Genomic DNA, 11,566 nt, shown 5'->3' with positions numbered 1-11,566 from the left:
GATATGCCATCTTCCAAGATTGCTGATGAGGTAATCTTTGTTTCACTTTTACTTCCACTTTGTTCATTGTAGTGAAAACCTTCAATGTTGGCAACTTTCTTTGTAGGATGCTGATAATATTGTGCGTTCCATCCAGGACTTGTTCACTTCCTGGGGGCAAGTCAAGACGTCTCGCCCTGCTTCAACCAGTCGTCCTTCTGCTTCTTCAAAGGAAGATATGAAGTTCCTCAAGCAGTCGATATTTGAGTATGTGTCCTTTATGGATATGGACATCGGTCAGGCTAGTGCTGCCAAATATAAGGATAAGCTCGAGCATTTGAGTGCGAAGTTGGCGCAAGCACTGACATTTCCGTCGCTCAATCTTTCTGCTGATTTTAAAGCGACATTGAAAGTTGTCCATTCTGATATTCTCTCCTTGCTGGCCAAAAATGTTGAACTGAAGGCCAAAAATACTCAATATCTTCGCGCTGTATCTGAAAGAAAGTCTTTGCTTCTGGAGATCAACAAAGCTGAGGACGAATTGAAAGAAATCTCTTCCGAAATTCTGATTGAAGACTCTTTGATGACCAGTTTGGCTGCACAGATGAAGGAGCTTCAAGCAAGGATGGACGACTGTAAGGCGAGAATGACTGCTAAAAAACATAATGCCTCCTAAGGAATTAAGCGAACCAAGTCTTTGGTCGAGCAGTACAAGAAGCTGGAGGTTGATAATGATTTTGTGGTTGAATTGAATGTCACTTCTTCTCAGCAGAGCGAGGATTGGGGGAGACTTAGGGAAAGAATTCGTTCAATCTGGAGCGAATTGTAATTAAGACACCTAATGCCTTAACTTTTCTTTTTGTAACTTCGTATTAACTTTTCCCTTGTAACCTCGTACTGATGTCCATTGGTAATTTTGAACATACCAGCAGCCATTATCATTAATGAACGATTAATCTGTCTTCTTGTGTATTTATTGACGTTGTCTTTAATCGTCAACCCCCCAAACATTTAACTACTTTATGCTAAGATTCACGCACATTTTTTCTTGGTATTTCTGTCTCTTTTTCCAAGACTTCGGGCCATTTGATTCTAGTTACTAGGCATGAATGTGGCTGTTCATATTCTGTATCTTCACCTTCACGCCTCTATAAATGCACTTATACTCCACACTTGTCATTTTCATTTCCATTCTCTTCTTCAAAACCAATTTGCTGCCATTGTTTGGCATTTTGATAATCGATCCAAAACCTTCGTCTTCCATGGAAATGGATTATTTGATCCACCCATTTTGCCATCCTTCTTGATGTCACTTTTGGTATGGGAGATATAGAAAATATTCTTTGGCCAGCAGCAAAGTTCTTCCCATCGTCTCCATGTTCCTTACAAGGAGTTCGACGATGGAAGACAATTTTTGAGAACGCCTGCAAGCCACCTTGCTTGCTGAGAGTGCTTCTCTGCCTCCTTGCCCGTTATTGCAGCGATGCATTTAGGAAGGCGATGTGAGGGTGCTTCTTCTTCCTTTCTGCTTGCTGAGAGTGCTTCTCGGCCTTTGCAGCAATGTGATCAGGATGGCAATCAAAGCCAGTTCACCCTCTTACTCGACGATTGACTGAGAGATTAGTTTGCTCTTAATTGTAGCTTGTAGAGCATTTAGTATTTTGTATTTTGCAACTTTGTAATGAACATTTGATAATAAAGGAATTTATTTGAACGTATTTCGCTCTGGCCCTTTTTAATCTACGATCGTTCAACGCGATTTGATTACGCTTTTATTTGTTCACTTTTCCATAAGGAATGAACATATTTTTTTTAAATATTTGCCATTAATGAACCTCATGTGCTTGGTGTCGTCTAAATCTTCCAAATGATAGGCTCTATTAGGCAACACATTATTTACTTTATATGGTCCTTCCCAATTGGGAGACCACTTGCCATATTTTGGATCTTTGTTATTCAAATGGAGTATTGTTTTCCAAACCAATTCGCTCAGGCTGAACGACTTGGCTACAACTTTTTTATTATAAAATTTAGCCATTCTTCGTTCTTGAACTTGCAATCTATCTAGGACGTCCAATTTTAATTCGTCCAACTCCAATAAATTTTGAACTAATGATTCGGTATATTCATCACCACTTAACTTATGTTGCAAACACACTCTGATCGATTGTACGTTAATTTTCATAGACAAAACGGCCTCCTGTCCATAAGTAAGTTGGAAAGGAGTAATTTTGGTACTTGACCGAGGCGACGTCCTATAAGCCCATATGGCCTTGTTTAGACATTCGTGCCAATTTCTGGCATTTTCATCAATCATTTTTCTTATGATATTTTTTAGAATCTTATTAGAAGATTCTACTTGTCCGTTGGATTGAGCGTAATATGGTGTGGAGTTCACTAATTTAACTCCAAACTCGCCCAAAAATTTATTCACTTGATCCCCATTTAAAGATGTTCCGTGATCTACCATCAAAGTTTGTGGAATTTCAAATCTATAAATGATGTGATCACGGATAAATTCTATGACATTCTTTTGGATGATCTTCTTTAAAGGTATCGCTTCTACCCACTTAGTGAAATAATCAGTTGCAACTATAACAAAGGTATGTTGCTTGGACGATGGGGGATAAATCTTCCCTATTAGGTCTATCGCCCAACCCTAAACGGTCAAGGTTTGATAATATATGTCATCTCTCGTGCTGGCGCCCTTTGTATTGGACCATACTTTTGGCATGCTAGACAACTCTTTGCATACTGAACGCATGATTCTTCCATCTTTGCCAAAAATATCCATTCCTAATAATTAACCATCTCATCCTTTGGCCAGCTTGATGAGCTCCACATATCACTTCGTGCACTTCAGCCATGATCGTCCTGACTTCTTGCAAACTTGCACATTTTAGCAACATACCATCAAAGCGTTTCTTAAACAACTCTTCATCTATCAGTGTATAGTTTAGCAAACACAACTTCATTTTTCTACTATCTCCTTTATTAGGTTCTTTAAGGAACCTTTTAATCTCTGCCCTCCAATATATTGTATCTCTATCTTGTATGCAATGAATTTCAATCGCTATCGCCCTTTTTTGGATCACGAGCAATATTGTTCCATACTCACAGGTAGACTTCCAATTTAAAACCTTTGAGTACCCTGAGACCATCTGAGCCAGTTCGTTCGCTACGTCATTTTATATCCTATTAACACATTGAAACTCTATTTTGTCGAATTCTTCCAACAACTCTTGGGCGATTTCATACTGACTTATAATGGAATCACTTTGGCATTTAAAATCACCAATCAATTGGTGAATTACCAATTGAGAATCGCCTCTAATGATCACATTCTTTACCCCTATATCTATCATTAATTCTAGGCCCACGATTAAGGCTTCGTATTCGGCCTGATTGTTGGTGCACATCCTGTCCAAAGTGAATGCGAACTTGTAACAAATCCCTAAAGAATTTATCAATGCTACTTCTACTCTTGCACCTTTAGAGGTTTTCGATCCATCGAAATATAAAACCCAAGGTTTTAATTCGAATGAATTGATATCTAACTCAATTTCTTTAGGTATATCAAGCCATGGACGATCGGCCAGAAAGTTAGCCAAAGCCTGATTTTTGACTGCCTTTTGGGGTATATATTGTACTTCGAATTCTAATAAAGCTAATGTCCAAAAGCCTACCCTTTGGTGCAAAATAGGGCGAGAGAATATATACTTAACCAAATTTACTTTACAAATTAAATAAACGGTTACGGGTCGTAAATAAGCCCTTAATTTTGTACATGTGAAATACAATGCAAGGCATAATTTTTCAATGGCAGAATAATTACATTCACATTTTGTTAACCGTCTACTCAAGTAGTAAATCGCCCTTTCTTCACCAAATTGGTCTTCCTGCGTGACCATTCCAGCTATTGATTCTTTTTTAGCTGATACATACACTTTCATTAGCCGTCCTTGAATTGGTGACACCAACATTGGTGAACTTGATAAATATGTCTTTAGGCTTTCAAAAGCATTTTGATGCTCTTCTTTCCAAATGAATTCGTCCTGATTTTTCAACTTTAAAAGCGGCGAAAAAGCTTTAGTTCGCCCTGCACAGTTAGAAATAAAGCGTCTTAAAAAGTTTATTTGATCTAGAAACTTTTACAATTCTTTTTTGTTACTAGGTGATTTGGCCTCTAAAATGGCCTTCGCTTTATTTTTATTGAGTTCAATCCCCCTTTTGTGTATTAAGAAACCAAGAAAATTCCCTGCATTAATACCAAATGCATATTTCAAGGGATTCAACTTTAGTTTATATTGCTTCATTCGCTCAAGTGAACATCTTAATTGTTCAAAATGGTCCTCTTCTTTAAAGGATTTGACCACTATATCATCTACATACACTTCAACAAACTTGACTATCATATCATGAAAAATCAAATTCATTGCCCTTTGATAAGTTGCTCCTGCATTTTTCAGGCCGAAAGACATAACTACCCATTCACATCCTAGAGACTCAGGGCATCTAAAGGCAGTTTTGTGTATATCTTCCTCAGCTATATAAATTTGATTGTTTCCTGAATACCCATCCATGAAGAAATTTATTACATGTCCGGCGGTCGAGTCTACTAAAGAATCTACCGTGGGCATTGGATATTCATCTTTAGGTGTGGCTATGTTTAGATTCCTAAAGTCTATGCACACCCTTAGTTTACCATTCTTTTTTAATACCGACACGATATTGGACAACGATTCAACATATCTGGCCGTTCATATAAAGCCTGCTTTTAATAATCGCTCTATCTCTTCCTTAATTTCAGGGAGTACATTAGGAGCGAAACGTCTAGAAGGTTGCCTATGAGGTTTAAAATTAGGCTTGGTTGGTAATCTATGTTCCGCCAAATCTCTATCTAAACCAGGCATAAGTTCATATTCCCAAGCAAAACAATCTTTGTACTCTTTTAATAAAGCGATTAATTTATCACTAACCTCTTGATTGAGCATTTGGCTGATAAAGGTTGAGCGATCTTCTCCTTCATTGCCAATATTCACTTTAATCAGGGGGTCTTGTGCTTGAGCGTATCCAGACTTGGCGATCCTTATCACTTCGTCGTCCAGTTCCCTTGTAGGCACTTCTTCTTCTAAACAATCCACTTTGTTGACTTCTTGACCAATACTTTGTTCCAACTCGAACACTGCCAATTTGTCTCTCAATACTTTCAAGGCTGCTGCTTCTTTCGTCTTGTCTTTGCATTCTTTATTGAAAGCCATTAATTTGGCTTTGAAGGCCTGAATATCTGCCATTTGTCTTTATTGCTTACAACCCATTTAAAACTCCTTGATTATTCTTTTGCCAATTACTAGCTCCTCCAGGGCCACTATGTCTGGCCTCATCTGACTGAATATTTCAGTGAGTGCATCCACCGAAAACGGCTCTTCACTCTGCGCGACAATCTGAGTTTCTTCTCCATCTTGGACTACTTTAACAGGTCCATAATTTCCTTCGTACATGAACCTTTTCACTGAGTCTACTTCTGCGACAAAAGGCCTATGATCGGCCTGCACCACCTCTGTTTTGCCCTTTTCATTCCAAAAAACTAGGCACTGATGGAGCGATGAAGGTATACAACGACTTCCGTATATCCAATCTCTTCCTAATAACATATTGTAACTAGTGGGACCATCTATTACAAAGAAGACTGTGGTCCTAGTAGTTGTTCCTATAGTTATGTCCAATGGCATAACCCCTTTAGCTGAAATTGCTCCTCCATTGAAACTTGTCAGGATGATTTCCGTTGGAATCATATCACCTTTTGTCTTTGCGAATTTCCTCATCATCCTAGATGGAATAGTGTTTATAGCTGCTCCATTATCGACAAACACTTTTGCCACAGGTATGCCGTTAACTAAAGTTTTAACGTACAATGGCCTCAAGTATTTGATCAATTTCATGGCTGGTCGCTTAAAAATAACTTTTTCGATAGCATCTATTTCCACTTTCTGCTTGTCTTCTGTCAAGTTATCCTTTTGTGATAAGTCAACGTGCAGCATATCGCACTGAGCCTCTGTCTCCTGAATTTCTTTTTTACTATTTTCTAATGCTTCTTCTTCAGTTACCCAACCTGTGGGAGGAGGCATTATTCTAGAGGTGATCCATACTTTTTAGAGCGAGGCGCTCTCTTCTTCCTTTTGGGCGTCCCGTACAGCACGTAAAAATCGAAAGAATGCCCAGATGGTTCTCCCAATAAGTCTACTTCACGAACTCCCTCTCGATGTAATTGCTTCAACAGAGTATTGTACGATACTCCTCTTCTTCTTCTTTCTGCTTCCAGATCGATTTCCTCTTCGATGTCTGTCATACCATCATCTTCTTCACCATTGTAGGCCTCTCTAGAAGTTTGGCTTTCTTCATATTCCAACATGCATGCTTCCTCTTCGTTATCCTCCTTTTCTTCTTCTCCCTTCTCTTTATTCTTGAACTCATTGGCTAGTAAATAGTTATTAGTCACGACAGGAGGCAACGTACCAAACTGAATAGTAAGGGGCTAATCTGGATCTTCTCCATCCCTTCTATCTCGCTCAAACTTCGACCTCCCAGAAGAAGTCTCTGGCAATTCTTCCATAGGTTCGCCTGTACCAATCTCTTCACTGTCTTTGAGAACATTTTGATTGGCTGCCTCGAGTAGCCTAGATGCCTTAGGACGTAGCACTCCCTGTTGTTGCCTCATCATTCACCCATAATTCCGTTGAAAACGCCTCTGTTGGGTCCTAGTCATCTCGTTGAAAGGTATCGCCCTTCCAGCCTTATACTGAAACGAATGCCATACATTTGGTTGGCGAGGTTGCGGTCTGAATGTTCTCCCCTTATTTATTGGTCTGAACTGCCTCTCAAAAGGCGGTCCTTTATAGAACGATGTACCTCGCCCTCTACCAGACTGAGCGTTTGGGAAAAAACTAGGGCGATGGTGATGCTGCCATATCCCTGGTTTCTCTGCATTTGCACTCACTTCTTCTTTGTATCTTGCACATAGGACGTCTTCGTCCTTTTTGGACTCCTTTCCTTTTATACGTTCAAAGACACTGGGATGTAGTCCAGGGTCTTTTTTTCCATCATCTATAACCAACTTGAATTTTGGCAACTTGTTTTTGAAACCAGATGTCACCATGTTCACTCCAAGTGGCCGTGGAAAAGGATTTTCATCCACTGCCATCTTCTTCTTATCCTCGAACGTAATTCGTCTTTTTTCAATGGCATCCTGTAACACATGGCAAAAAACTAAACAGTTGTTAGTCAAATGTGACCAAGCATTATGCCACTTACAATATTTTTTATCCTTAATTTGTTCAGGATTTGACAATTTATGATTATCGCTCAACTTTATCTGCTTATCCTTTTATAATTTATCAAATATAAGGTAAGCTTTGGTTACATCGAACGAGAACGTTCTAGCCTTTATGTTTTCATCTTTTATAGGCTCATCCTTACCGATGGCCTATGTTTAGCCATTATAGGACAAGTATACGTGTCTCCTTTAACTAATTCGGCCAAACACATTTGGGTTTGATCGTAATACTCGTCATTAATAGTATAAACATCAAAATTTGGGTCTCTATAATAATTCTCCTTTCTAGAATTTTTCATTTGTTATTCTTCTCTTATTAATCGTTTATACCTAATCACGTTCGCGCTCAATTGGAAAAGATCAGAAAATTCCTTGTCTTGGAATTTCTTCTTCAGATCAAAGTTTAGACAACCTTGAGCGATTTTGACAAACTCCTTTTTGGGCAAAGGTACAAAACATTTACTTTTTGTTGTTTTGAACCTTTAAAGGAAACCTTCTGCCCATTCGTTTGGCATTTGACGTATATTTGCCAAATCGGCCAAAGTAACTTCAGACTTAATCTTATAAAACTGAGCGTGGAACAATTGCTCTAATTGTTGCCATGTTTGAACAGAGTTTGCTGGCAAATTGATGAACCAGGAGAAGGCTACTCCTGTTAATGAACTAGGGAAAAGCCTCATTTTATGGTAATCGGTTACTTCACCACTTTACAATGTGAATCGCCCTATGTGTTAGAGAGTAAACACCTCTCATAAACCGGTAAACAATAAGAATTCTGGCACTTTGTACCTTCTAGGTCATAGATATGCTTGGCCTACCCAATCAAGATATGGCTTGGTGTAAGTTGGCCTAATAACATGACGTACTCCAAAAGCCATCTGATCCTATATGATTTCCATAATCTGATTCCTCAACATGACGTTGGAGTCATATGGAATTCCTACAGGTTGGTTGACCGGTTGATTTGCTTGAGGCCTCATGTTTGGTCCTTGATTAGCAACAAAGTTACCATGATTTGGGTCATTGTTACCATTGGCCTGAACATTTATTCTATCATTAACACGTGGGGTATTCTGCCATTATTTAGGACATTATCTCTTACATTTAGGTTACCCCTCAAGTTAGATGTACCAATGCCACTATTCTGATTTAGTATTACACCACCCCCTGGTTTGAAGTTGAGGGGTCAAAAGGTGGTTCTACCCTTTGATTTAAACTTAGGACTGGGGGATTATGTCCCACAATTGTCCTAGTTTGAAAGTGGTTTGCAAGAGGCACAACTGGCTGACAACTTTGGCCTACTAACTTGTTCATTATTTCGTTCAAAGTATTCAGTTGTTTGGCCATGTTGTCATAATGTGCATTCCCATTCTGGGTAAATCTTTTCATATTATGAATACTTCATAGATTTACCTGTTCAACGACATCTTGTGTGAGTTTTCTGAGTAATGCATGTATGGTTCGAGGACTCAACTCTGTCATTGGTTTGTAACGACTGTGATTGCTCTAATTTTGTCCATTTGTTCGTGGAGAGTTATGCTGCTCCTTATATCGCTCGATCACAGACTGGACTCCTCCCTGACTTGCTGTTTCCTTATCGGATTTTTGAGGCATATTGTTTCACCTTTTGTATTTTCAACACCGAACACCAATTGTCCCACTGGGCATGCCAAATTATTTCGCGCGGGTTGTCGCTAACAATTAAAAAGGGATCAGACGATTGTGTAAGGAACAAACTTCTTGAGACAAAGTCCCAAAAAGGGATGTTTTATTGGCGATGACTTTACAATTGGAACTAAACAAAATGCCTCCAAGGGGCGCAAGCACACGAGTACTGAAAAGAAATGTTTTAGTCTAAACTAAGGAATTGAAATTACATATTCTCTGTTTGAGAGTGTTTGATTCGGGGTCTTTTGCTCTATGTCTTTTCTTCCTTTTATATTCCCTTGATAATCTCTTCGTGATCAACCGCTTAGAAACCGCTTAATTGCTTTATAACTGCCCACTTTCTTCATGGTGGCCAACTTATCGTGGAACTGCTGTATCTAACTGCTGCCACCACTCTTTGTCGTTCAACCGTCTTCACCTGAACATCCTTGAATCGTGGAACGTGATAAGATTACTTAATAACTGCTTCGATAAGTACACTTTTGGATAACCATAACATCTTATGTTTGTTAAGATCCTGGGCGATTCGAAGGTTTGGGCGAGAACAGGGTCATAAGTTTGGGTGACTGCAAGGCACTTCATTCGCTCAGATCTTGGGCGTCTTGCAAGTTTGGGCGATGGTGTTACAGCGTTCGTGGGCTTCCACTGCATTCATTGATGACCCTATTTGGGCCTTTATCCTGAATTGTCCATTTGGACTTCATTCTTTGGATTATTCGATTAGGACTGCACTTTTAGCGTGTCAACATTATTCAAATCCACGAAATTCATTATAATTTATAATCTTTTAAAATTCATTAATGTCTAAATTGAAGACACACTAAAAGTCTTTCCATGGAGGTAAATTTTCAAAATAACAAAAAGGGTTTTTTCATGTTTATTTGCATCTTCACATGGATGTACGGTCCATAAGGCCCCAGTCTCGACACCGTCATAGACGTGTTCATCTCACACTCCATATATCCCAATGTATTAATTAAAATGGAAATGATGTACAGATACTTCCTCTCTTGACTTCTGCTACGTACCATGCAGATGCATGTGTATATATGGTAGTTAGGTCTGGAAAGGCACAGCCCATTCGAGTCTTCTGACAATAATTATGTCACTGCTGACACTGTCTTAAATGTGTGCATCTCATATTCTACCCATTTCCATGTGATAAACTGTAAATGATCATAGTGCCAGAGAAATTCCATGGTGTTATCTGAGAGTATATGCAGTGTCTAATTGAGACGGTAGTCACTGTACGTTGATCATTGGTACTCAGGCTCCTCGATTTTTCATACGTAAGGGAAACACCGATGCTCAAGTCAGCATAGAGTGGATAAGCACTTGTTTGTCACTCATTAATTGAGAAATTAAAGAGTTTTGAATAATATTTTATTGGAGAATGGGTGGTTAAAAAGTAATTTTTTTTTATTGATTTGTGGGTGGAATGTTTTATTTGTGAACGTGTGGTGGGAATGATACTTTAACAAACAGGCACTAAATGACATAGATCGAGTTTGTACATATAGAATGGTACTCGAGCTCCTCAACTTGGAGAAGAAATAATATATGTAAACATTTTAGTGAATGGTTATTTTATCGCGAAATATCCTCCTGAAAGTTAGACCTTGTGACAAAATCTTCTCCTAGTTGCACGATGTAAGAGTATGCCACTAAAGGAATTTCTATTTCCTACGGCCAGAGACACGCCTCATAGGGTAAAATTATATTAAAGTTTTAAGTAATTATAAGAGGTTGATCCTAAGTATATCTAGAAAACAAGTTCGTTGACCTGATTATTGCTTCAGAGGGTGATCTCTAGAAGATTGATTGTAGGGAGTGTTAATAAAGGATTGTGATACTCATCTTAATAAGATTAGTCTTTTAATATGGAATCCAAGTCTTTGTATGATATCAGAGCTCATTAAATTTGAACGAGTAATTCAATTCAATTAAGACTAGAAAAGGAGCATGCGATTTCAATATTGGTCTACTCAAACGAGCCATCATTTTGTAGAGGCATGATAAGCGATAAAATCTCACAATGAATAAAGATGAAAACATAGATTAAGTTATAAAGGATTTTACTACTCTTCTTAATAAGTTTGGCCTTTTATGTAACCCAAGTCTTTATAGGGAGTCTAATCAGAGTTGGATTTGGGGTTCAAGTCGATCTTTGAGCCTTTCTGGTCATGTCAAAGGATAAAGCTACCTTGCTAGAAGAATTTGACAGAAAGCTTGACATAATTTCATGTGCCAGTAAATGATTTGATGGAAAAGTTGACTGTATTTTAAATTAACCAATAATAAAGTACCACTTGGCATTATGTCAAACTTTATGTCAACCTTGATGTTCATGTAGTAGCGTAATTGAAATAACAACAAATTGACATTATTATCAATAATTTTGAAGCCAATACATGAATTACAAATGGGAAATTCAAACATGAAAAACTGAAACACATAAGATTAGGATAAGGGGAAACAACGGAAATTTAAATTATTCTCAACCTTGCAGACATGCATTTTCATCTTAACTAGAAAGAGATTCAAAAGCTTGTTAAAACTTCTGGCTGCAGCAAACTGATGGCATTT

This window comes from Olea europaea, chromosome 11 (assembly GCF_002742605.1).
Source record: "Olea europaea var. sylvestris chromosome 11, O_europaea_v1, whole genome shotgun sequence".
Lineage (NCBI taxonomy): Eukaryota > Viridiplantae > Streptophyta > Magnoliopsida > Lamiales > Oleaceae > Olea > Olea europaea.
The sequence above is the reverse complement of the archived record's forward strand: the minus strand, read 5'-3'. Positions refer to the sequence as shown.